General features: G+C 46.7%; 1 long non-coding RNA gene and 1 pseudogene across 1 annotated transcript; one reads left to right on the forward strand and one right to left on the reverse strand.

The window, feature by feature from the left end:
• Positions 1 to 3,304: 3,304 nt before the first annotated feature.
• On the reverse strand, positions 3,305 to 6,543 carry LOC149126242 (uncharacterized). The gene is made up of 3 exons (XR_016235740.1): positions 6,345 to 6,543; positions 4,409 to 4,446; positions 3,305 to 3,662 (listed from the first exon to the last, which is right to left on the reverse strand). It is a non-coding gene; the product is annotated as an uncharacterized LOC149126242 (long non-coding RNA).
• Positions 6,544 to 9,877: 3,334 nt separating this feature from the next.
• On the forward strand, positions 9,878 to 25,025 carry LOC100342364 (polymerase delta-interacting protein 2 pseudogene; annotated as a pseudogene).
• The last annotated feature ends 1,302 nt before the right edge of the window (positions 25,026 to 26,327 follow it).

Below are 26,327 nucleotides of genomic sequence, written 5' to 3' on the forward strand. Positions count from 1 at the left end.
GCAGAGAGATCTTCCATCTGCCAGTTCATTCCCCAAATGCCCACAACAGCCAGGGTTGGACCAGGCTGAAGTCAGGAGCCTGGAACTCCCTATGGACTTCCCACAAGAGTGTCAGCAACCCATGTACTTGGGCCATTATCTGCTGCCTCCCAGGCACACAGCAGGAAGCTGGATAGAAAACAGAAGAGCTAGGATGCTATTCCAGGCATTTCAATCTGGGATGCTGGCACCCCAAGTAGCAGCTTCACCCACTGCACCACAATCCCACCCATCAATACATTCTTAATGCTTACCCACAAGGCGAGCTTTGCAGATGTGTGAACTGGGTAGTTGCACAGCGCCCTCTTGAGCTCAGGAAGGCCCTGCACCTGTTTTAATCTCTCTTTACTCTCTTTAAACTTAATAAATTTTGCACAAGCGTCCTCACATTTTCATCTTACACTGAGTCCTGCAAATTAAGTAACCAGGTCTGTTTATATGCTAAGTCTAGACTCCCTAGCTTGGCACTAAGGACTGTCACCATTTAACTGGTCCCTCCCTCTAATCTGATCAGTCCATCAACCCTCCAACTACAGACATTCATATTGATTATTTATTGTTTTTTTTTTTCTTTTAAAGAAAATATTTATTGGGGCTGATGCTGTGGCACAGCGGGTTAACGCCCTGGCCTAAAGCGTCGGCATACCATGTGGGCGGCAGTTCTAGTTCTGGCTGCTCCTCTTCCAATCCAGCTCTCTGCTATGGCCTGGGAAAGCAGGAGAAGATGGCCCAAGTCCTTGGGCCCCTGCACCCCTGTGGGAGACCTGGAAGAAGCTCCTGGCTCCTGGCTTCGGATCGGCACAGCTCTGGCCATTTCAGCCAATTGGGGAGTGAACCAGCAGATGGAAGATCTCTTTCTCTCTCTCTCTTTCTCTCTGCCTCTCCTCCGTCTGTGTAACTCTGACTTTCAAATAAAGAATAAATAAATCTTTAAAATACTTATTTATATCTATTTGAAAGGACGAGAGAAAGAAAAATCTCTTCTATTTGCTGGTTTGCTTCTCAAATTCCTACAAGAGCTAAGGGCTGGGCCAGGTCAAAACCAAGATCCTAAGACTCAATCTATGTCTTCCACATAGGTTGCAGGGACCCAACTACTTGATTCAGCACTACTCTCTCCTAGGATGCAAACCAGCAGAAAGCTGGAATTGAGTGTAGGGCTCAGACTTGAGCCCAGGCACTCTGATAAGAAATATGGGTATTCCAAGTGGTAGGTTAACTCTGTATTAGCTTTCATCACTGCAACTAAATACTTGACACAGACCACTTATGATTGTAGAAGGTTTATTTTAACTCACAATTTTCGGGTTCTCAATCCAAGACCAGGCAGTCCCATTGGTCTGGTGTCTGATGAGGGAGGCAGAACATGTGTATAGGAAGATCCTGTGAAGAACCTGGGGAGCAGAGAGAGTAGGTAGGCCCAACCTGGCTTTTATAACCAACACTCTCATAAGAGTTACCTTCCGAGATGGTGTCCTCCAATGATCTAAGATGCTCCCACTGGGCATACCTCCCAGACTCCTAGAGTGGATCCAGTCTCCACTATTAACCCATTAGTGCAGCATTGGGAACCAAGCTTTTAACATAGGACTTTTAGGAGACTCCCAAATTAATATCTAAGCTGTGGTGCACTCTCTTGCTCTCATTTCAATCCTACTCATTTCTCAGTGTTCTTCTCTTCTATAATCCCTCTCTATCCTCTATTCCTCTGGCAAAGACAATCAGCTTCATCTGGCTTTTATGTGCCCGTTTTTCCTGTACTTTTTGCTTTTATTACTGAACTTTGCCCTCCCAACAGTAAATATTTCAGTTTGGGGAACAATACCTTTTATTTCAGTGTCATTCCTGGTGTGCCTTGCAGAGTGCATGGTTGATAATCAATTGATCAGCTATTTCTCACTTGGGGGGTGTTAGGATACCTCCACTTTATAGGTGAGTAACAGCCACAATATGGGTTAAAACTGACTCGGGCAAAGTACAGAGAAATGATCTTTCTCACTGAGCATCTCTGTATATGAATTCATTTTTTTTTTTTTTTTTTTTTTTTTTTTGACAGGCAGAGTGGACAGTGAGAGAGAGAGACAGAGAGAGAAAGGTCTTCCTTTGCCGCTGGTTCACCCTCCAATGGCCGCCGCTGCAGCCGGCGCACCGCGCTGATCCTGGCAGGAGCCAGGAGCCAGGTGCTTTTCCTGGTCTCCCATGGGGTGCAGGGCCCAAGCACCTGGGCCATCCTCCACTGCACTCCCTGGCCATAGCAGAGAGCTGGCCTGGAAGAGGGGCAACCGGGACAGAATCCGGCGCCCCAACCGGGACTAGAACCCGGTGTGCCGGCGCCGCAAGGTGGAGGATTAGCCTATTGAGCCACGGCGCCGGCTTGTATATGAATTCAATAAGCATTTACTGGATGCCTGCTTTGTGCCAGGGACTGCTCCACTCCAAGCGACGGAGCAGCAGCTGGTAGAGTGGTTACTAGCATTTCATCTACAACCAAATTGCCTGGATTTGTAATTTCAACTTCACTCCTTAAGAACAGTGTAGTTCTGCTGGGTATATACCCAAAAGACACGAACACATTGTATCAAAGAAATATCTGCACCACCATATTTGTAGCAGTACTATTCCCAACAGCCAAAATTTGGAATCATCCAAGGTGTCTATCATCAGACGAATGGATAAAGAAAATGTGGTGTTATTCAGTTATAAAAAAAGAATGAAATTCTACCATTTGCAGCAAAATGGTTTCTCCAAGTGAGAAATAGCTGATCAATTGATTATCAACCATGCACTCTGTTGCTGTTGACTTCTCAACAATGTTGTAGTGGATTCGTTTCTGAGAGGAGCAGCGTGGTGGGGGCAAGAGGCACAGAGTCACCACACAGACCCTGGGAGTCGGGTGAAAGCAGGCTTGAGGCGAGCAGCCCGCAGACTCCTTTATTACAGTTGGAACAATATCTTATATAGCCAAGACCAGCCAATCTGGTCAAGGGGCGGTCTATGCCCCAACTAATCACAGCCTGTTGCCAGGCAGGCTCCGTTGCCAGGTGGGTTTCAAAGCCATTCCTGAGTAACTGACACTCGCTTGCCAGTGGCCACCTTGGCATGGCCTTCTCATTCCACCACAATGGATGCAACTGGAGGACATCATGTCAAGCGAAATAAGTTGGACCCAGAAAGTCAAATACCTCATGTTTTACTTCATATGTGTAAGTGAAAAATTTAAAAAAAAAGAAAAGGAATTTTAAAAAAAGAAAGAAATGCCTGTGTGTATCAGTGTTGTTGTTTTCTTTTTAAGATTTTATTTTATTATTTATTTGAAACACAGAGTTACTCAGAGAGAGAATGAGAGGCAGAGAGAGAGAGAGAGAGGTCTTCCATCCACTGTTTCACTCCCCAGTTGGCCACAATGGCTGGAGATGTGCCGTTCTGAAGCCAGGAACCAGGAGCTTCTTTTGGGTCTCCCACACAGGGGCAGGGGCCCAAGGACTTGGGCCATCTTCTACTGCTTTCCCAGGCCATAGCAGAGAGCTGGATGGGAAGTGGAGCAGCAAGGACTTGAATCAGCACACATATGGGATGCCAGCACTGTAGGTGGCAGCTTCACCCACTATGCCACAGCACTAGCCCTGCAAATATAATTTTATAAAACTTTGTTGTATATCTTTGTCAAACCAATGAGTAAGAATGTTGTATTACTATAGTTTTAATGATCTGTGATTACTTTAAAATTTACTGCATATGGGTGAAATGATCATTTTCCATTCAATTATTTTTTTTTTAATTTTTTGACAGGCAGAGTGGACAGTGAGAGAGAGAGACAGAGAGAAAGGTCTTCCTTTTGCCATTGGTTCACCCTCCAATGGCCGCCGTGGCCGGCGCGCTGCAGCCAGCGCACTGCGCTGATCTGATGGCAGGAGCCAGGTGCTTCTCCTGGTCTCCCATGGGGTGCAGGGCCCAAGCACTTGGGCCATCCTCCACTGCACTCCCTGGCCACAGCAGACAGCTGGCCTGGGAGAAGGGCAACCGGGACAGAATCCGGCGCCCTGACCGGGACTAGAACCCGGTGTGCTGGCGCCGCAAGGCGGAGGATTAGCCTAGTGAGCCGCGGCACTGGCCTCCATTCAATTATTATTTATAGCCATTGTCTTTTTCTTTTTACTTGTTAAACTTATTTGGTGACTCATTAGGCCTTTCCACATTAATGTAAATTTAAAAGATGTTATCTCAAAAACTAAGAAAGAAAGAGTGAGGGAGGGTGAGAGAGAGAGAGAAGGGGAAGGAAGGAGGGAGAGAGGGAGTATCATTATGTTCTTAGAATTTTATCTATGATCTATAAGTTAAAAACTAATTAAAAAAAAAACTGTGGTCTTACCCAACTTACTTAACTTCTCTGTGCCACAGTTTTTCCTTCTGAAATGGTGATAGTGGCATCAAAAGCACAGGTAACAAAAGAAAAAAAAAGGTGAACTTATGTTCCATCAAAATTTAAAACTTTGTACATCAAAGGATACCATCAGCAGAGTAAAAAGACAACTCACAGACTGGGAGAAAATAATTGCAAACCATATATCTGATAAGGGATTGATTTCCAGAACAGATAATGAACTCCTATAACTCAGTAACAGAAATGCAAGGAACCCAATTCAAGAATAAGCAAAGATCTTGTGTAGACATTTCTCCAGGGAAAGTATACAAATAGCCAATAAACACATTCAATGATGCTTAACATTACCACTCACTAGGAACTAGAAGCCAAAGCCACATGAGATATCATCTCACACCAAGATAGGCTGACTATTATCAAGAAAACCGGAAGATCATAAATATTGGCAAGAATGTGGAAAAGATGGAACCTTCGTGTTTGCTGGTGGCAATGTAAAACTGTGCAAAAAATAGTAGGGCAGTTCCTCAGACAGTCAAACACAGAACTGGTATGTGATTCAGCACTCTCTTCATGGTGTAAATCCAAAAGAGCTGAAAGTGGGAACTCACCCATGGCCAAAAAATGGAAGGAACCCCTACGTTCGTTGATGGCTGCATAGAGAAACAAGATGTGGCATCCCGGCGCCATGGCTCACTAGGCTAATCCTCCGCCTAGCGGCGCTGGCACACCGGGTTCTAGTCCCGGTCGGGGCGGCGGATTCTGTCCCGGTTGCCCCTCTTCCAGGCCAGCTGTCTGCTGTGGCCAGGGAGTGCAGTGGAGGATGGCCCAAGTGCTTGGGCCCTGCACCCCATGGGAAACCAGGAAAAGCACCTGGCTCCTGGCTCCTGCCATCGGATCAGCGCGGTGCACCGGCCGCAGCGCGCCGGCCGCGGCGGCCATTGGAGGGTGAACCAACGGCAAAGGAAGACCTTTCTCTCTGTCTCTCTCTCTCACTGTCCACTCTGCCTGTCAAAAAAAAAAAAAAAAAAAAAAAAAAAAAGATGTGGCATGCACAAACAAGGAACTATTATTCAGCCTTTAAAAAGCAATTAAATTCTAATACATGCTACACTACAGATGAACCTGCATATTAGGTGCAATAAGGCAGTCACAAAATGGTAACTATTACATGATTCCATGTATATGAAGTGCCTAGAGTAGGCAAATTTATTAAGAAAGTAGAATGCTGGTTGTCAGAGACCAGGGACAGGAGGACTGGGAATTCATAGTTTAGTGGATACAGAGTTTCTGTTTGGAATGATGAACAAGTTCCAGAAACAGTATCCTGTGGGGATACTCACACAACTCTGTGAATGTGTTTGATGCTACCAAGTTATTCATGTTAAAATGCTACATTATATATCATATGTGTTTCACTACAGTAAGAAAAATGGGAATAAATATAGTCTATATTATAGGGTTGTTTGAAGGATTAAATGAAAAAATACTTGCAAAATGCTTAGAAGAATGTCCGGAAGATACCAAATGCGGTTAAGCAAACAGGTGCATGGGGAAGACCAGGCATCGTAATCTCAGGTATTACTTCCCGCAGCTGAGCCTCCCGTGGCTAAGCTCTGTAGTCCCAGCCTGTTGACTGCTTTTCCGCTACAGTGCACGCCGGCCCCACTGTCGTCTGGACTTGTGTCCTACATAGCTCAGTAGCTGAGTCTGAAGCACCTCTGTCATCCTCTACTTGTGTGTGTCCACGTGTTCATCCTCATGCTGGTCACTGTAGGGCAGGGATCCAGCGCACCTGTGTCCCCACAGGGCCTGGCATTGCTGGGCTCGCTCACCAATAACCACACAGGCATCATGAATTCAGTTCCACGTCTGCATCTTATCAGGATAAGGGAAAAGGGGCAAAGAAATGGCAAGCATTACTCACAACGGTCTTCCTGTGACTCAGCCGGTCATCTGCAGTGAGCATGGTTCTTTTCCGAGTACTCAGTAGTGAAAGGAAATAAAGTTATCTTCTGGTAACTGTTCTGTATTTCTACTCTAAGCCTCTGTCTCCTGGGTAAGAAAACTGACTTGCAATCCACTCAGGGTTTCCCCTTCATTTTGCAGCTGGAGACTCCCCCAGCTCTGTGGCTGGGCAAGGTCGATAGAGACCGGTCATCAGACCTTGCTGTCATCTGGGTGTCATCTGACCCTGTTGAAACACCCCGGGTTTCTACAGCTGTGGGTTCACTCTGGTCACAGCTGTCCCCTCCAATTTCCCCAGCCCAGGGATGCTTTGTGACTCGATCCCCAGAGGTAGGCTCTTGGCCACTTGGCCACTCTCAGACTCCCAAGGAACGTTCTACAGCTCCCAGGTGAGGCCAGCCCAGCTGTGACTGCTCTAGGGTCTTGGTACTGGCTCAACCAGAGGTCAGGGCTCAGGTCTCAGTCTCTCGGATTCTTCAAGCTCATTTGGAATTCCTGCCCTCGTCTTGCACCTGGAAAGTAGCTCAGAGGGCTGGTGAAGGGAGGAGGAAGGGACCACCCACACTCTCCTTGTTCCCACTTATTCTCAGGCATCTGATTCATCAGATATTTGTCCATTCAATGGTTTCAGCCCTGAGTTCCCTCAAAAGTCCTTTCTTCATTCATTCCCTCAGGCAATGAATGTCTCTCATTGCTGCCTATTGGGGGCACAGCAAGGGTTCTTGTATAGGAGAAAATGTTGCGGAGAGCAGAGGTCAATATTTAACATTATGTAATGCCTCATATCCACCCATTTAATGGGTGTTCACTGAACACCCCTTCTGTGTTCCAGGCACCCATAACAATGGACCACACAGGATGTTGGTGCTGTGTGTAGTAGGTTAAGTGTCTGCCTGAGGCACCAGCATCCCATATGGGCGCCGGTTCATGTCCCTGCTGCTCCACTTCTGATTCAGTTCTCTGTTAATGTGCCTGAGAAAGCAGCAGAGGATGGTACAAGTGCTTGGGCACCTGCACCTGCGTTGGGGATCCAGAAGAAGCTCCTGGCTCCTGGCTTCAGATCGGTGCAGCTCTGGCCCTTGCAGCCATTTAGGGAGTGAACCAGCAGATGGAAGACCTCTCTCCTTCTCTGCTTCTACCTCTCTGTAACTCTGCCTTTCAAATAAATAAATAAATCTTTAAAATTAAAATTTAAATTTAAAATACTATTAATATTTTTTCTTTAAAAAAATGGATCACAGAGAACCTGCTTTAGAGGGAGGAACTACAAACTGTGTGCATAGGGGGAAAAGTTGCAGCCGGCTCTCCAGACAACTGTGTTCTCAGAGGACTTTGACATGACCTTTCAGATGTAGAACAAGAGAAACTACTCAATTTTTTTTATGATAAATACAGATTAAAAGAGCAGACAGCTCCAGGGGACAGCACAAGCATTGTGTGGGCTACATTTATGTACTCACAAAATATATACACAAATACGTGGCAAATAAAATACTCATTTCTTTTCTTAAACACTTGCAATTTTTTTCTTGAGAGAGAGAGAGAAGAGAGCTCCTATCTACTGGTTCACTCCACAGATGCCCACAATAGCCATGGCAGAGAAGGAGACAGAATCCAGGAGTTGGGAATTCCATCCAGGTCTCCCACCTAGGAGGCAGGAATTCAGTTGTTTGAGCCATTCCTGTAGCCTCTCCCAGGGTCTGGATGAGCGGGAAGTTGGAGTTGGGAGCTGGAGACAGGCATCAAATCCAGGCACCCCAACATGGGACACAGGTGCCCCAAACACTAAGCGAAGCGCCCCTCTCTGCACTCACTTCTTTGAACAGTGCCACTCCTCTTCCTGAAGATCTCCTTCCTACAATTTGAATGAGTCTCCCAGACAGCATGTATTGGAAACTTAATTCCCAGTACAATGGTGCTGGGAGGTGGGGCTCCGTGAGAGGGCTCAGCCCTCATCAGTGGGTTCATGACAATGATCCAGGGGCTTGAGGCTGCCAGTCAGAGCTCTTGCTTTCTCCCAAGCTGTCTCTTGCCATGTGGTGTCTTCCACCACACTACCATGCAGCGAGAAGGTGCCCTTCATCCCGAATCCCTCCAGCCTCCAGAACCATGGGCCTACTGAGCTTCTGTTCTCTACACATTGCCCAAGCCGAGATTTTGTTCTAACAGCACAAAATCGACTAAGATGCTCCTCCATTAAAGTTTCTGATGCCGTGGGAAAGAATGTGGGCCCTTCTTGGAAGTAACGGGTTGCAAGATGGCAGCCAATCACCTCTTACTGATGGGTGTGTCTGGGCTTCCAAGGCCGCCAGCCCTGTGGGCAGCCAGGGAGACAACTGGTGTCAGCTCTGAGAGGGAGATAAGGATGAGCCAGAATGAAGGGAGGGAGCCAAGCTTTGCAGCAGCAGGAGGTGACAGGCCAAGGGACACTGGGAAAATACTGCCTGGAGAGATGTCCTGGGGGGGTGCAGTGACATTCTGTGAGGAGGGGAAAAGAGGATTGTGGAATTTCCCCATGACACAACACGAAAAAGAGGGATTTGCTTCTCCAATGCCACAGAATCACACCCAGAAAGCATTAACTTTTAAATTCAGATTTATTTATAACCACAAAGCAAAGCACATTGATTCCTGGTTCTCTGGGGAAGGGCTGTGCTTTTAATGATAGACCTTTTTTTTTTAAAGACAATATGTCATGTATTAAGCTACTCATAGGAAAATATGCTTTTAAATGTTTATTTGAAGAAGACTGCGTTTTTCTCAGGAAGTTCTGAGCAGCTCAAGTCAGAGCAAGCCCCAGAGGAGCACACTACCATTCACCAGTGTTGGCCGCTTGGCCCCGGGCGTTGTTATGTCCTGGGATAAAGGTGAGTAAGACAGAGCCCGGCTTTTCAAGGAACTGACAGCTCACGAATATCCGGAGAGAAAGAAAAGGAAGAAGTGTGTGACACAGGAGGAAAAGATGGCTACATTCTTGGAATAGCTAGCATAGCTCAACCTGTTCAAACTCTTCCGCGGCTCCCATCTTGCGCTGAGTGAAAGCCGGAGTTCTTCAAGGGCTTTGGAGGCCCGGCTGCATCTGGCTGGCTCCTTTCCTCTTGGGCCTCATCTCCTCCTCTCTCACTGCTCTCCTCCTCCCTCCCTCACAACAGCCACACTGGCTCTCTGCCCAACACACCAGCCCTCAGGGGCTTTGAACTTGCTGTTCCAGCTGCAAGGCCCCGCCCTGGGACATGCCGGCCTTCACACAACCATCACTGTCCTGTGAGGCTCTCCTCCCATCCCAACATGCTCCATTATTCTTTCCTACCCCACAACCTCCTGCAACCAGATGGGGCTCCCTCAGTTTTCCGGGAACCACACACGTCCAGGGCCAGCTAACCAGACCCTGGAGAGGGAAGCCCTGCCCTCCACCTGCTTCGATAGAGTTTCACTGCAGCACAGCCACACTCACTCTTTTGTGTAATTCTTGGTGGCCATTTTTGTGCTAGAATGGCAGGGCTCAGGACTGTTGGCTTCTCCATAGCCACAGGTTCAGCAGCCTTGGATTCAACCAATCGTGGTCGAAAATATTACGGGAAAACAATTGCATCTGTACTGAACATATGTAAACTTTTTATGTTGGCCATGATTCCCTAAACAACGCAGTCTAATGACTACTTACATAGCATTGCAGTTCTGTTAGGTATTATAAGTCATTTAGACAAGAGTTCAAGTGTAGGGGAGGATGTACATAAGTCATATGCAGATACTACGTCATCTTTCTAAAGGACTTGAGCTCCTCAGGATTTTATGTCTTTGGGACAGGTCTTGGAACCAATCTCCCAAGGACACTGAGGAATGGCTGCAGGTAGGACGGAGACTATAAGCCAGGCAGAGCAAGAACTGTTTGCTTTTCAGAAAAAGTCAGCAACCCCTAGTCCAAAGCAAGGACTAGAAGGCAAGGAGGAAAAGCAATCAGTATTTGGAGCCAAGATTCAGAGTGGATGGAGTGAGGTGAGGGTTGGGAAGGGGAGCTGAACCCGAGAGGAAGAGGATGCACCCCGACTTCCAAGCTCAGAACACTGGGTGAAGGTGACTCCAGCGGGTGACACAAGTGTTGCTTGAAGAAGCCGAAGTTGATGGATTCTGGGCAATGTGCCTGGGGACATTTGTTCTATGCATTCCCCCGGCTTAGCATGCAATCTCACTGAGGTTTCCTGACATGCCTCCCCACCTCTTAGTTACTTCCCTCTCAGAAACAAGACTAATGACCATTGCAGAAGAACCCAGGGCACTATGCTAAAAGCAGTCTCTCATTTATCCTCATCACCCAAGTGAAAGGTGCAATTATTTCCATTTGATTTTTTAAACTATTTTATGTATTTATTTACTTATTTATTTGAAAGTCAGAGTGACAGAGAGAATGGGAGAAACAGAGAGAGACCAAGAGCTCTTTCACCTGCTGGTTCATTCCCTGAATGGCTGCAATAGTCAGAGCTGGGCCAGGCCAAAGCCAGGAGCAAGGAAATCCATCCAAGTCTCTCACATGTATGGCAGGGCCCAAGTACTTGGGCTGTCTTCTGCTGCTTTCCAGGAACACTGAGAGGAAAATGTATAGGAAGTGGAACAGCTGGGACTGGAACCTATGTTCCAATACGGGATGCCTTTGTTACATGCAGCAACTTAACCCGCTGTACCACAACACTGGCCCCAGTTATTCCTAGTTTAGATATGAGCAAATGAGGTTAAATAATTTGCCCAGGGAGAGTTTGTCAGACTTTCCTTTTGCAAACCTGAGAATCTACTGCCTAATCTGTATGGCTCACAAAAGTGATGTAGAAGCCGGTTCCCAGTTACACACATTGGCAGGTGCTATTGTGTGTTTCTCCCCAGGGTTTGTCTGTGCTCTTTGTTTCCTTTTTTTTTTTCTTTTCAAAATGTTTGTCTATTGGTTTTTAAAAAAAATTTATTTATTTATTTGAAAGAGTTATGGGGGTGGGGGGGGCAGACAGAGAGAAATCTTCTATCTGCTGTTTCACTCCTCAAATGGCTGCAACAGCTGGAGCTGGTCTGGTCTGAAGCCAGGGGCAGGAGCTTCTTCTGGGTCTCTTTTGTGGGTGCAGGGACCCAAGCACTTGGGCCATCTTCCTCTGCGTTCCCAGGTGCATTAGCAGGGAGCCGAATTGAAAGTGGAGCAGCCAGGACTTGAACCGTTGCCTATATGAAATGCTGGTGCTGCAGGCAGTGGCTTTACCTGCTATGGCACAGCACTGGTCCCTATTAATTTTACTTGAAAGGCAGAATGAGTGTGAGAATGAGGGTGAGTGTGAGAGTGAGAGTGAGAGATTCCATCTATTGGTTCACTCCCCAAACACCCACAACATCCAGGGCTGGGCCAGGCCAAAGTGAGGGGCCCAGAACTCCGTCCAGATCTTTGAAGTGGGTAGCGTGGGCCCAAGTACTTGAGCTATCACTGCTGCCCCCCAGGATGCATTAACAGGAAGCTGGGTTGGAAGTGAAAGAGCCAAGACTCGAACTAGCACTCAGGTGTCCCAGACAGTGGCTTGAACCCACTGCACCACAGTGCCCGCCCCTGCTTCATTTTTCTAAGTCAGTTTTTGATCCACAACAGAACGTTACAGTTAACCCCCATGTATAGTAACTGAATAATTCTATTACCAGTTGTGGAGCCTGACCAAAGATTTGACATGCTAAATAAAACAAATTGCATCCATCAGTAATTTATTCACACTGATTGATACCTTCAGAGCTACAAGAGGTGATTTGGGCTTGGAGCAATAGGAAGTTCTACACTAAAGTTTCAATCTATGGGGCCTCCCTCACAGTCTGAGGCCACCACTCAGCAGTGTAGACCAATTGTCCCCCAAGATGATGATGTACACTGACTTTGTTACTTTTTTTTTTTAAGATTTACTTATTTGTTTGAAAATAAGAGTTATAGAGAGAAGGAGACACAGAGAGCGATCTTCCACCTGCTGGTTCACTCCCCAGATGACTGCACTGGCCAGAGTTGGGCCAGGTAGAAGCCAGTAGCCAGGAGCTTCTTCTGGGTCTCCCACATGGGTGCAGGGGCCCAAGGACTTGAACCATCCTCTGCTGCTTTCCCAGGCACATTAGCAGGGAGCTGGAATGGAAGTGGAGCACCCGGGACTCAAACCAGTGCCCATACAGGATGCCGGCCTTGCAGGCCGTGGCTTTACCCACTAGGCCACAATGCTGGGCCCATCCACTGAGTTTTAACACAAACTTCACTTTCACCATATTAAAGTTGGAATTTACTTCACAGCCAAGAAACAGGAAAAAGTACTCTTTATAAAGACACTATTTCTTTTCCTACTCCACTGAGCAGCAAAGCAAAAGTGCTATTGGATGGTCAAAAACGGAAAGAACTGGGGTTATTTACCAGTTTCTTTCAAGAAGAGCAAGCACGCAAGAGTCTCTTGCTGATCCGGGGTTACTTTCCTACAAAAGATTGAGACTGAAAAGAAAGGAGGAGGTAGTAGCTAGAAAAAGAGTACAATGATTTTTAAAATGTTTACTTTTATTTATTTGAAAGTCAGAGAGAGTTCTCTCATCCCCTGGTTTACTCCCTAAATTCCCAGGGCTGGGCCAAGCCAAAACTGGGAGCTGGGAGCTCAGTCTAGATCTTCCATGTGGTAGCAGGGACCCAAGTACTTGAGCCATTACCTGCTACTTCCTAGGGTGTGCATTAGCAGGAAGCTGGAATCGACAGCAGAACCAGAACTCAAACCCATTTAAAGCTCCCCAAGTTGATGATGACCCCATTAAGCTTTTTATTGTTTTTTGTTTTTTTGACAGGCAGAGTGGACAGTGAGAGAGAGAGAGACAGAGAGAAAGGTCTTCCTTTGCCGTTGGTTCACCCTCTAATGGCCACCGCGGCTGGCACGCTGTGGCCGGAGCATCGCGCTGATCCGACACCAGGAGCCAGGTGCTTCTCTTGGTCTCCCATGGGGTGCAGGGCCCAAGGACTTGGGCCATCCTCCACTGAACTCCCGGGCCACAGCAGAGAGCTGGCCTTCTGGAAGAGGGGCAACTGGAACAGAATCCAGTTCCCCGACCAGGACTAGAACCCAGTGTGCCAGCGCCACAGGCAGAGGATTAGCCTATTGAGCCGTGACGCCAGCCGACCCCATTAAGTTTTAACAAAAACTTAACTTTCATCACCTGGAAGCCTGATTTTAGTTCATAAGCAAGAGGCAGGAGAAAGCAAGCCAGATGGGGCAGGCACTATGGTGCAGTGGTTAGGACACTGCTTGGGATGTCTGCCACAATGGGGGATCTTACATGAGACACAACACACAAACACAGGCACAGATACTCCAGATGACTTTTAACCTAAATGTAAAAAATAAACTGCTAAAATTACAAGACAAGAACGTAGGGGTAGGCACTGTGGCACAGTAGGCTAAGCCTCTGCCTGTGGCATTGGCATCCCATATGGGTGCCAGTTCTAGTCCCAGCTGCTCCTCTTCCAACCCAGCTCTCTGCTATGGCCTGGGAAAGAAGTGGAAGATGGCCCAGGCGCTTGGGCCCTACATTCACGTAGAAGACCCAGAGGAAGCTCCTGGCTTTGGATCAGCTTAGCTCCAGTCATTGTGGCCACTTGGGTAGTGAACCAGCGGATGAAAGAACTTTCTCTCTGTCTCTCCCTCTCTCTGTCTGTAACTCTACCTCTCAAATAAATAAATGAGATGAAAAGAAGAAAAAATGTAGAAATTGTCATTATAATATAAGAAAGGCTTACTATCTTAAGGCCAAAAATGCAAGCTAGAGAGGCAAAAGTGTTAAATTTGACTACATTAAAATCGTGTTCTCTCTGACCGAAGACACTATAAACAGTGTTAAAATGTTACAACACAATAAGAAAAAAAATTACATTTACGTAGCAGAGAAAGGATGAGTAGAAAATCTAAAGAATGTCAACAGGAGCTGGCACTGTGGTGTAACAGGTAAAGCCACCACCTGCAACGCCAGCATCCCATATGGGCACCAGTTCGAATCCCAGCTGCTCCACTCCTGATCCAGCTCTCTGCTATGGCCTGGGAAAGCAGTAGAAGACGACCCAAGTGCTTGGGCCCCTGTACCCACGTGGGAGACCTGGTGGAAGCTCCTGGCTCCTGGCTTTTGATCGGCGCAGCTCCGGCCACACCACTTGAGGAGTGAACCAGTAGATGGAAGAACTCTCTTTCTCTCTCTCTCTCTCTAACTCTGACTTTCAAGTAAATAAACAGAATCTTTAAAAAAGAATGTTAATAAATGTATAAGAAGGGGACAAATAATCCAATTTTAAGAGTCAAGGCCAGCGCTGCGGCTCACTAGGCTAATCCTCCGCCTTGCGGCTCCGGCACACCGGGTTCTAGTCCCGGTCGGGGCACCGGATTCTGTCCCGGTTGCCCCTCTTCCAGGTCAGCTCTCTGCTGTGGCCAGGGAGTGCAGTGGAGGATGGCCCAAGTCCTTGGGCCCTGTACCCCATGGGAGACCAGGAGAAGTACCTGGCTCCTGCCATCGGATCAGCGCGGTACGCCGGCCGCGGCGGCCATTGGAGGGTGAACCAACGGCAAAGGAAGACTTTTCTCTCTGTCTCTCTGTCTCTCTCACTGTCCACTCTGCCTGTCAAAAAAAAAAAAAAAAAAAGAGTCAAAGAACATACATAGAGAGAATTGAAAAGAGGAACCATATATGACTAAGAAAGATGGAAGCAGTGACTCATTCTCCTTAGTGAACAGAGAAAAGCTGATGGAAACAGTGAAATCTTTTGGGATGGGCGACACTTGGCTTTGGTAGTATCTGGTGCTGGGGCAGCTGTGAGGGGAGGGGAGCTTCTTGGTGCTGCAACTGTGGACTGGTATCAGCTGCCCTGAGGGGCAGCAATGTGACTGTGTGTGATAGAATTCTCCAGCTCCGCCCTGCTGCCCAACAGTTACACTTGCAGGCTTCATCCCGAGAGGAACATGAGCATAAGGAGGCACGAGCCAGAGCCAGACCACCAGTGTCTTGTGAATGTACACCAGGGAAGAAAAATGCCTACGTAAACCAGTGCACATTAAGAAAGGCAGATCAGCAGGGGTGAATACAGACAACCCTCAAAAAGTATTGCTAAGTGATACAAGCAACTTCCAGACTGTATGTCCAGTAGGGCACTTACTCATAAAATCCACCCCTCAGTACTCTGCATTTCCTGGGGTGCATATAAATGTGTATTAAATGATCTGCCTGTGTACCCACCAATTCCTAACTGTGGTTTCTTCGGAGAGAAGAGCCGGGTGGTAAGATCATGGCAAAGGGGCTGGGGCCAGGGTGGCTGTGAGCTGCCTGCTGTGCTGTGCATTTTTGGAAGAACATACCCATCTGTCTTGCATAATTAAATGAAAGAAATCAAACTGGTCCACAGTGAGTTAGGTACAGAAATGGGCATAGTAAGCCAGTAGAAAATTGGATAGCAATCTGGCACTGCCCCAACATCCAGGCTCATGATCAGTGAGCTCATCTTGATGAAGAGGGTACAGGCCAGGGGTCCAGCCCAGCATGGGTTTCCTCCAGCTGGGAGCAGAAGAGAAAGGCAGAGAGATTTCTAACGAGAGAAGGATTGAGCGCCCTGCAGATGTGAGGACAGAGGGGTCACTGGGAAGGGATGTGAGCTGCCTGAGGAAGCTAAGCGAAGGTCCTGGCTAATAGCCAGGAGACAATGGGAGCTGAGTCCTACAACCCCAAGGAGCTGAACTCTGCCATCAGTCTGAATGAGCCTGCGAGCTACTCTTTCCCAGAGGCTCAAGCTAAACCCAGCCAATAGCTTGATTCAGTCTGTGAGCCCATTGTAGCAGCCTTTTTTTTTGTCCCCCTAAATTTGTGTTTGTTTATTTATTTGAAAGGCAGACTGACAGAGATGGGGAGATCTTCCATCTGCTGGTTCACTTCTCAAATGGCCACAATATCTAGGACTTGGCCAGGCAGAAGCCAGGAGCCAAGAATTCCGTTCACATCTCCTATGTGGGTGGCAGGGGCCCAAGTACTTGGGCCATCACCTGCTGCCTCACAGGTGCATTAGCAGGAAGCTGAATCAGAAGCGGAGCTGGGATTCAATCCCAGGCATGCCAGCATGGAATGTGGGCATCCTAACTGGTGGGTTAAGCCATGTGCCACAATGAGCCTTCCTACCTCACCTTCTGACCCAGAAAACTGGGTGCTAATAAGGGCTTGCTTTTTGAAAAATAAAAAGCAAACACTGGAGTTAAGTATCAGAGTAAAAGGTATGTTTTCTTGGAATGGGTGTTTGACTCACACATGAAGGCACTTCAAAAAGTTCATAGAAAATTAAATTAAGGGGCCACCGCTGTGGTGCAGTGGGTTAAAGCCCCGGTCTGCAGTGCCGGCATCCCATGTGGGTGCCAGTTCGAGTCCTGGCTGCTCCTCTTCCGATCCAGCTCTCTGCTATGGCCTGGGAAAGCAGTGGAAGATAGCCCAAGACCTTGGGCCCCTGTACCTGCGTGGGAGACCTGGAGGAAGCTACTGGCTCCTGGCTTCAGATCAGCCCAGCTCTGGCCATTGCGGCCAATTGGGGAGTGAACCATCAGATAGAAGACCTCTGTCTCTCTCTCTCTCCTTCTCTCTCTCTCTCGCTTTCTCTCTCTCTCTCTCTGCCTCTCCTTCTCTCTCTGTGTAACTCTGACTTACAAGTAAAATAATAATAAAAAAAGAAAATTAAATTAAAACTTCATTTTGGTACAAAACAATTTTAAAATGTGTGTAGTTTTTTAAATAATACACACAACTTTCTGAAGATGCCTCATAGTAGGAAGTTGGTGTTCACATGTCTACTCCTTCTGCTAAGGTTGTTTTCTTTTGTCTAGGGCTGTGGTTCTAAATTGGTGTGTGTGTGTGTGTGTGTGTGTGTGTGTGTAGGAGGGAGAGAAAGAGAGAGAGAGAGAGAGAGAGCACACTGCCTTTCCAGGGAGCTATTAAAAATGTTTGTAGGAAGAAAGATGGCCTCTTTGCAGATCAAAGATATTAAACCCTAAACATCTTACAGTGCAGAGCCCATGGGGCCCCTGGACTTTCCTGCCAGTTAACAAACATTGAGTTTTTACAGAACAAATTGAAATTCACATATGAGGGCATTTCCCAAAGTGCATAGGAAATGGAATTAAAAGATATTTGTTTTAGTGCAAGAAGATTTTGAAGTCCATGCATAGTTTTTTCATAGTGCACATTTCCCTCTGGGCTTTTTAAAGACCCTACATGTGTAAAAACACCTAGGGTTTACCTTTTTAAAAAAGATCTATGTATTTATTTTAAAGGTAGAGTCACAGGGAAAGGAGGGGAGAGACAGAGAAAGAAGAGATCTTCCATCTGCTTGTTCATTCCCCAAATGGCTGCAACAGCCGGGACTGGGCCAGGCCGAAGCCAGGAGCCAAGGACTCCATCTGGGTCTCCCATGTGGGTGCAAGGGCCCAAGCAGTTGGGTCATCATCCCTGCTTTCCCAGGCACATTTACAAGAAGCTGGATCAGAAGCGGAGCAGCCAGGACTTGAACTGGAGCTCCATCACGGGATGCCAGCATCGTAAGTGGTGGCTTAACTTGCTGCACCACAATGCCGGCCAATGAGGATTCACCTTTTCAAAAAAAAAAAAATCTACAGACTGAAAACTGATTGGTGAGGGATTTCCACACATCTCCATGGAGACTGTTGTGCTGTGCAGCCGGGTCTCAATACTATCTACTAATCCTCCACAGTGGCTGAGCCAAGCTCACACATGGCTCAAAATCAATGGGCGCGGGGGGCAGGGAGGGCCGGGCCACTGGTGGCAGACAGCACACTCGATGACAATATGTTGACATAAGCGTTGGTGCGGTTTATGCCGAAGGCCACAGCCAGTGCGGGATACAATGAACTGCTGGTTGTGTCAGGTGAGAGATTGGCTGATGAATCCTTGTTACTGGGAATGGAAACTGGAGTGTTGGGAAGGCACCGCCATACGCTGGGGTGCAGGGCAGTGTGTGTCGGCAACCGAAGCACCGCCCCACAATAACTGAGCCCTCACAGGCGGTCGGGACAGAGAGAGTTATGGACCCGGAGGAACGCGTGTGACCAAGGCTGCTCAAGGAGGCCATACTTTGTGGGATTCCGACTGTCGAGTGGCATGTTGGGGTTGCTTCAGCGGTCCCAGGACTTCGAGATTACATCTCTAACACATCAATAATTCAGCCTCTGGTTAGCCAGGCTCACTGGGGCATGACTAATCAGCGGATGAAAGTGTCTTTGTGGAGATGAACTTTCGTGAAAAGAAAAGGGATAGTTATTCGGGGAGTTCGAAATCTTCCATAAATCAAGAGAGAGCACTGACACAGCAGGTTCATAAGGTAAGAATGAAGCCATTGTGGAGGGAATGAAGGAACAGCTACTTTTTATAGAAAGCACAGCTCAGGGCTGCATTGGAGGAGGGCTCCATGGGAACGGGACTGTTAAACTTGCTCAGGTGTGAAGGAATGACACTGGGTGAAGGTCAGCCTCCTTAAGGAACACCAGAAGTCCCTGTGTCCTTATGAACCCTCTCCCTCTGGCTGCCCACTGGCCAGGGACAGCGAGTAGCTTGTTGAGTCTTTGAGGGGGTGGTCTCCACTTATCCCAAAGGCAGCTTTCATAGTACATTGTGAACCCATCTCGTTAGCAAAGGGCACTGTGATTCAAACCTATCCAAGAAACCACAGAAATGACTCCATGTGGCCCACAGATGACATAAGAAAGATGATTCTCTCTCCCCCTGAGATCTGGGCCTTAGACTCTTAAAGAATGAGCCAGCAATGGATCACACTTAGCAATGGAATCAAGTTTAGCCCCCCAGTATCCGCCCCTGCTGGTGTGAGGCTCTCAGAAGGTCATGTTCCTGCTCAAACTGTGTAACCTGAATCTCTTAGGAGGAAACCACCAAAGAAGCCCAAAGGGAGGCAAATTTCACTGAGCTGCAGGTCTCTTCTCTCCTCCCTCTCTCTCTCTCTATTTTTAAATATTGATATCATGAAAGGCAGAAAATTTGAGAGACTGTTCCAATTAAAGGAGATTCAAGAGATATTCCAATTAAATGCGATGAGCTAAGCAGGACTGAATGTACGACAGAAAGTCTTGCTTATAAACACCATTAGGACAATTAAACAAATGTGTCTTTGTCTGAAGCACACAAAACTCTGACTTGAACAATCGGGAAAAGTATTATCTTACAAAAGGCTAGGCGGACCTGGATTCAAGGGATTCTGCTTCAACTTCTTACCAGCGTCAAACATCAGCATGCGAGTTTCTTTCTGCTGCCTCCACACCTGCTGAACTGGCTCTGTCTTCCTGCTGTTGATACAGTTATTCCAGGTGTATATCCAGGTAAGACGATGTGCACAGGACGAAGGATGCTGTCCGGAAACTCTCTTAGAAGAGAGTGATAACTTTACAGAAGTCCTCTGGCAGGCTTCCTTTTCTGTCTCATTAGACAGAAACAGTTCATGGGTAGGCCTTGACTATCATTGGCAATGAGAATGGAATAACCCACTTGGTTTAGGCAAAGTGGCTTAGGCTAATCACCTGTGGTCAAACAGATTTTTGGCAGTCAACCCTAATATATCTTTTATCTGTAATGGAGAGTCTATTTTGGAAAATAAATTTTCTTCCAGATGCCACAGCAAGGTTCATACACACATTTGAGGCTCACATATGTTTACCCCCTAAGTCAACATTGATCTCTTCCACCTTCACCATGGAATATTTCCTTCATTGATGACTTTCAGAAATAGTCCAAAATAAAACACCCACACAGGCAAAAAGGGGCGATGGGTGTCTCTAGAGGTTGCTCATATTAAATATGCATTCAGTCATTCACACACAAGTAAATACTCAATGAAGATTTATTGAGGACCAGCTATGGTCTCGGCACTAAAGAAAAACTGCAATCTTTGCTCTTCAAGAACTCACGCTCTGGTGATGAAACAAACACCTTAGCAATGACAATAAATGCTGTGATGAAGGTACACCTAAAGACCGAGTGATATCACAAAGGAAAATTGCAGCTGATTCAGACACTTGGAATTCTTGTTAAATCCATCATGCTATAAAATACGGGAAGGACGGAATGTGTGTGTGCATGTACCTGTGTATTGCTCTTTAGCTAAGATTTTTTCTAAAAATACTCATTTATGCATTATTTGGATTTCACAGAAGATTTTTTTTCAAACAAAAAGTAAATTTTGGTTTCAGCAAGGACACTTTCTTCTTTAAAAGTCTTACAACTCAGGGCCAGCACTGTGGCACAGTGGGTTAAAGCCACGGCCTGCAGCACCAGCATCCCATATGGGTGCCACTTCGAGTCCTAGCTGCTCCACTTCTGATACAGCTCCCTGCTAATGTGCCTGAGAAAGCAGCAGAAGATGGCCAAGTTCTTGGGCCCCTGCCATCCATATGGGAGACCTGGAGGAGGCTCCCAGATCCTGGCTTTGGCCTGGCCAGGCCAGGGCCATTGCAGCCAGTTGGGGAGTGAACCAGTGGATGAAAGGTTTCTCTCTGTGTCGCCCCTTCTCTCTCTCTGTAACTCTGCCTCTCAAATAAATAAATAAATATTTTTAAAAATAGTCTTAGAACTCAGAAACTCATGATTTCCTATGCATATATATTTGTTCCATCCAAAACCACTGGCCAGTGTTAATAGTTAAGAGGGAGACTCGTAAAAAAATAAAAAATAAATAAAAAAAATAAAAAAAAAGAGGGAGACTCGTCAGGCTCAATTATTAGAAGCTAACCCGTAAGACTTACTATGTGCCAGACACTGTCTTTATAATTTTCATTCATTTATTCTGTATAATAGCCCTGAGATAGTAAGAAAAGAGGGGAACAGGGGACTAAATAACTCGACGTCAGAGAACCAGTAGCTGATTTAGAAGCAATTCAGAATAAGCTGGGCTTGCTTCTGAGTCTGTGTTCACATGAGCAAGCTGAGGTGCCCTCACAGTGCATTCAGCAGTGGAAACTGGCCGCAAGACAGAATAGGTTGCATCACGTACTCTGTTGCTCATTTAATTAACTCCTAAAAGATCTTATGTCAGGCAGTCATGAAAGAAAGGTTACAGTTTAATTATCAAAGACAACTTTTTTCCTTTAAGTTTGAACATACACTTACTATATAACCCAGAAATGTCACTATTGTCTACTCAAGAAAAATTTGTCCATAAGGATTACAAGATGGGCCCGATAGCTGGAAACAATAGCCTAAAACCAGAAGCAACTTAAATGTTCATCACTAAGCGAATGGATAAACAACGGGAGCTGTATTCATATAAAGGAATAATAGTCACCACCAAAAACAAATGAGCTACTGATACATGCAACAAGACAGATGAGCCTCAGAACCACTCTCCTAGATGAAAGTAGCCAGATACAAAAGACCACATAAAACATTTCTATGAAATTTCTAGAAAAAGCAAATCTATGGAGATCAGAATCTACATGAGAGCACAGACTGACTAAGCCATGAGAGACCTTGTAGGGCTGATGGAGGGCTCCCTAACTTGGCTGTGGTGATATTTGTTCAACTGCATAGAGCTACATGCATCAGACCGCGTACTTCAATGGGTGGATTTTATTCCAAGCAAATTACAGAATCAAATTGTAAAAACATCAAAGAAACTAATGAGACATACCAACCAATTATGGCCTTTAATCAAGTCTTTAATCTAAAACCAAAAAATATAAAAGAAAATTTGAGAATACTTATAAAACTATGAATACAGTCTATATATTAATACTGTGGAATTGTCATTTAAAAATATTTTTAATTGTTTATTTTCATTTTATTTGGAAGGCAGAGAAACAAAGAAGGAGGCAAACAGAGATCTTTCACCTGCTACTTCGCTCCCCAAATACTCAAAATATTCAGGGTTGGGCCAGGCTGAAATAAGGAGTTCAGAAATCAATCTGGCTCTCCCACGACAGTGGCAGAGACACATCATCTGCTGCCTCCCACAGTGAGCAACAGCAGGAAACTGGATCACAAGTGCAGGAGCCAGAACTCAAATCAGGCACTGCAATATGGAACATGGGCATCCCAAGTGGCAACTTAGCCACTGTGCTAAAAGTCCACTCTTGGTCATTTTTATAGAGTAAATAGTATCAAGTTCATGTAACAGACATTCGGTCTTAAGAGGTGGCTGCTGAAATATTTAGGATGAAGTCCTATGATCTATACTTCCTTTCAGGGGCTGGCACTGTGGCTCAGCAGGTAAAGTCACCACCTGCAGTGCTGGCATCCCATATGGGCACCAGTTCATGTACCAGCTGCTCCACTTCCGATCCAGCTCTCTGCTATGGCCTGGGAAAGCAGTAGAAGATGGCCCAAGTCCTTGGGTCCCTGTACCACATGGGAGACCCAGAGGAAGCTTCTGCTCCTGGTTTCAGATCAGCACAGCTCTGGCCATTGCTACCATCTGGAGAATGAACTAGCAGGTGGAAGACCTCTCTCTCTCTCTCTCTCTGCCTCTGCCTCTCTGTAACTCTGCCTTTCAAATAAATAAATAAATCTTTAAAAAAAGAAAAAAGTTAAACTTACTTTCAAATAATTAAAAAAAAGGTCAAATACATGTAGCAAAATGTTGACATGAATATAGATGAGTAAATAGACATTCATTGTATTAGTATTTAAGTTTTCTTTTAATTCAATTTTTAAAAAATAAAATTTGGGAAAACAGCAAGAAATCAATGTCTAGTCACAATTCTACAATGAAACTGTAGAATACCAAAGACAAATGGGAGATCTTAGAAGCAGCCATTGGAGAAAGATTATCCACAAGGAATGATATTTAAAATAACAAAAAATAAGGGCAAATGTGGAGATCAAAATGCAGTAGACCAATTTCTTTAAATATTTTAGAGACAATAACTTCTATTTCAGTACCCAACAAAACTTTCTTTCAAGAATGAGGGTAAAATTAGAGTATTTTCCAAGACAGTCTACTGTACAGGACATTTAATAAGAAATATCTCAATCTAAAGGATTACCCTTCAGCAAGAAGGAAAGTTAACCCACAAGGAGTTTGAGACAAAAGAAATGCTGAGAAAATATAGTGAAAAACATGTGTTAAAATAATAGTTTTTTGTTTGTTTGTTTGTTTGTTTTTGACAGGCAGAGTGGACAGTGAGAGAGAGAGACAGACAGAAAGGTCTTCCTTTGCCGTTGGTTCACCCTCCAATGGCCGCCACAGCCGGCGTGCTGCAGCTGGCGCACCGCGCTGATCTGATGGCAGGAGCCAGGTACTTCTCCTGGTCTCCCATGGGGTGCAGGGTCCAAGTACTTGGGCCATCCTCCACTGCCTTCCCAGGCCACAGCAGAGAGCTGGCCTGGAAGAGGGGCAACCGGGACAGAATCCGGCACCCCGACTGGGACTAGAACCCGGTGTGCCGGCGCCGCAAGGCGGAGGCTGAGCCTAGTGAGCCACGGCGCCGGCCTGTGTTAAAATAATAGTAAAAACACATCAGCAGCCAAACGGGCACTGGGCAGGCTAAGGTAGGTTGTGCAGCCCTGCAGGCCCTGACCGTGGGCAGTCGCTGGTGGTCCCGGTCGCTGACTGGGCACAGTGGACCGAGGCCACTCTGTGTGGCATGGGTAGCAGGGGCCTTCCTTCAAGCGGCGACCATGGTAACGCGGAGGAATCTCTCGTCCCAAAACCAACCAGAGGGCAAAGTGCTGGAAACAGTCAGAGTGTTTGAGGGGCAAAAACAGTGGAAAATGAGACCGGACAGCTTTTCCTTTACAGTGTTTTGGCTACCGAGGCCTTGTCCTATTTCCCTGGCAGGCCCGGCTATATGACAGGGATGTGGCTTCTACACCTCCAGAGAAACATAGAGCCCTCCCAGCCCTGGCTCTAAGGAGGTGAAAGGCAAAACTCACACTTACTACCAGGATGCCCGTGACTTCTACGTAGATCTCAGAGATCTCAGAAGCTGTGACCTCCCTGGCTAACCATGATGACAGCTGGGCCCTGTATGCCATCCCAGGCCTGGACTATGTCAGCCATGAGGACAGCCTGCCCTACACTTCCAGTGATTAGGTTTACATCCAGCGGGAGCGCTTTGAAAGTTTTCTTCTATACGACCAGACTAAGCACCTCCTTCTGTGGCTCGGGAGACACTACGGGCCTAGCAAGAGAAGAATCAGCCCTGGCTGGAGCTTTCCAGTGTCCACCCGGAAACAACTGAGGACATCCGTGTCGCTGTCATCCCCGTCTACACGGGCGTGAGGGAAGCCCAGAATTCCCATGTCTACTGGTGGGTGCTACCGCATCCGCTTGGAGAACCTTGACAGTGACCTTGGCAGTGACGTCGCGCAGCTCCGGGTGTGGCACTGGAGGGTATTTAGCCTCTCTGGCACCTTGGGAACAGTGCGAGGCCAAGGCAGGGAACCAGTGTTATCCAGGGAGGAGCCTGCATCCCAGAACAGCAGCCACGACTCCCTGCAAACGTCTAGTGGGCACACGTGGGGCACATTCCACTTTGAGAGTCCTGATGGCTGCCACTTTGATGTCCGGAGCCCACCCTTCTCCCTGGAAAGCAATGAAGATGAGAAGACGCCACCCTCAGGCCTTCACTGGTAGGCCAGCCGAGGCCCTGAGAGCCCGGCTTGGTTCCGAAGAGGAATAGCCCTCACCCCACAGTGGCTGCAGAACTCCTCTCTCTCCCCATCACGGGCCACACTGAGTCTCTTCATCTTTTGCACCTTTTGATTGTGGAGTTCTTTCGGGGGATCCAGTCGTTTTCTTCGGAAGACCCATGTAGGACTCCTCCAAGGCGCTGGCCTCCTATTTATAAACCCTGCCTGAGCTGTGTCCCAGTAAACTTTTCCACCAAGGAACTGTGTTCAGCTGCCACAGGCCTGGAGGAGTTTCCTGGCCTGTCACACAAGTTGTCTGGAATGTGAGGTTTGGTCAATAAACCAGTGCACGCTTGAAAAAAAAATGGTAAAAATAGTCGCAATACATCTAACTTGTTTGGTTACAGACAGGATGGGGTCAGACTTGGCCTAGAGGTTACGACATCCATGTTCCACTTCAGAGTACCTGGGTTCAACGCCCACCTCCAGTTCCTGACCCCAGCTTCCTGCCAATGCAGACCCTGGGAGGCAGCAATGATGATCAAATAGTTGGATTCCTGCCACCTACATGGGACTCCTGTAATGAGTTCTTATTTCCTGGCTCAGCCTGAGCCAGTCCTGGCATTTGCAGAATGAATAGGGAGCTAGAACCAATCTCTCTCTCTCTCTCTCTCTCTCTCTCTCTCTCTGCTGCTGCTGCTGCTGCTGCCTCTCAAATAAATACTTTTTTTATATAAAAAGGTTAGGGTAAACGTTGTACCTAAAGTAGCATGTGAATTGGGAGGAGGAATGTTGTGAGATGCTTGCATTCATTCAGGATAGAAGAAGCATAGCTTAAATTTTCTAGGATGAAAAGCATTATAATCTTCCAAGAGAAACCACTAAAAAAATGCAAAAGAATGTATGAATCCAAACCAAGAGAGAGAATAACAGTGGAAAAAGAAAAGAGAAAGAACCAAAATAACTCATCATCCAAATATAAAGGATGTGGTTCTATAAAGAACAAGGAGAGGGCCGGCATTGTGGCACAGTGGATTAATACCAGATCTGGGATTGGGGTGCTGGCTCTAGTCCTGGCATTTCCGCTTCTGATCCAGCTCCCTGCTAATGCACCTGTGAAAAACCTCAACAGATGATCTGAGTACTTGGGCCCCTGCCACCCACATGAAAGACCTGGATGAAGTTCCTGGCTCCCAGCTTCTGCCTGGCCCCATCCTGGCTGTTTATGGCCATTTGGGAAATGAACCAATGGCTGGAAGAGCCTTCTCTCACCCTACCCCCACTCCTGTTTCTCCTTCTCTCTCTG

The sequence above is a fragment of the Oryctolagus cuniculus genome, chromosome 6 (genome assembly GCF_051225735.1).
Source record: "Oryctolagus cuniculus isolate XC-2025 breed Fujian yellow rabbit chromosome 6, ASM5122573v1, whole genome shotgun sequence".
Lineage (NCBI taxonomy): Eukaryota > Metazoa > Chordata > Mammalia > Lagomorpha > Leporidae > Oryctolagus > Oryctolagus cuniculus.